Source organism: Penaeus monodon, chromosome 21 (assembly GCF_015228065.2).
Source record: "Penaeus monodon isolate SGIC_2016 chromosome 21, NSTDA_Pmon_1, whole genome shotgun sequence".
NCBI classification, from domain to species: Eukaryota; Metazoa; Arthropoda; class Malacostraca; order Decapoda; family Penaeidae; genus Penaeus; species Penaeus monodon.
This window is the reverse complement of record NC_051406.1, coordinates 36,715,625-36,716,523: the sequence shown is the minus strand read 5'-3', so window position 1 is coordinate 36,716,523 and position 899 is coordinate 36,715,625. Positions and strand designations below refer to the sequence as shown.

Genomic DNA, 899 nt, shown 5'->3' with positions numbered 1-899 from the left:
CTCTAAGAAAATAAGGTATGCACTGTGTACTAGATGGGAAAGTGGTTTTATGAGGGATAAAAGGTTTTAACCCTACAATGATGGCACCAAAAAATCTTTAGGTGTCACTCATTCCGGTGCTTCTGGCAACCATCTAGCCTGCTAGATTCGCTTTAGTGAGTGGTGATGCCTATAGCTGTACCTGTCCATGATGAAATTGGTTTTCATGATGGCCTAGGCATGCTGGCTATGAGAGGTCAAAATCTCTCATTTTTGCAAATCTTATTTTTACGAATAAAGAGATTGTATGTTCTGATGTATAAGACTGCTGCCACCATGACTTCAGTGCTTCCCTTGTGTGTGTCATACTTCAACCCCAGTCACATGGCGAACACCAGTATGGGACAATATAAGTACTGACACAGAGACTAGTCTTTTAAACATGACTGAAGGTTACTTACAGGTTCACCTTAGCAGCAAGAAAACACCATATTTTTTGGGGTATACACCTTCCACAATGGCAGGTGAATGATTAATGTGCAAAAATTTTATCCTTTATCCAAACAATAGCCAGTCATAGAATTACACATTTTCTTTCCCTCAGGCAATGCTCCCGGGTATGTGGTGTAGGGATGAAAATTCCTTATAAAGGACAGCATAAGATATAATGCACATATAGTAACTTGATGGCAATGACTTATCGCCAGGAACTGCACCCAAATAATGCATCACCCAGAGCCACAACCAAATCAAACCCCTGATGTGAAACCCCCCATCATCTGGAGGCTGAAAGTTAATCAATTAAATTCAGTATGGGGTGACATATAATATGCCCACAGCATTGGATTAATGTTGAGGCCCAAATGACAGATTCTCAACTTACTTAGGAAAATCCAAATTTGGCAGAGCTTTATATGCAG

At 40.3% G+C, this 899-nt stretch overlaps 1 long non-coding RNA gene across 1 annotated transcript in view; it reads left to right on the top strand.

Annotated features, from left to right (window-relative positions):
- Nucleotides 1–899, top strand: part of LOC119586737 — a 5,430-nt gene that overhangs the window by 4,294 nt on the left and 237 nt on the right. The window lies entirely within an intron of this gene.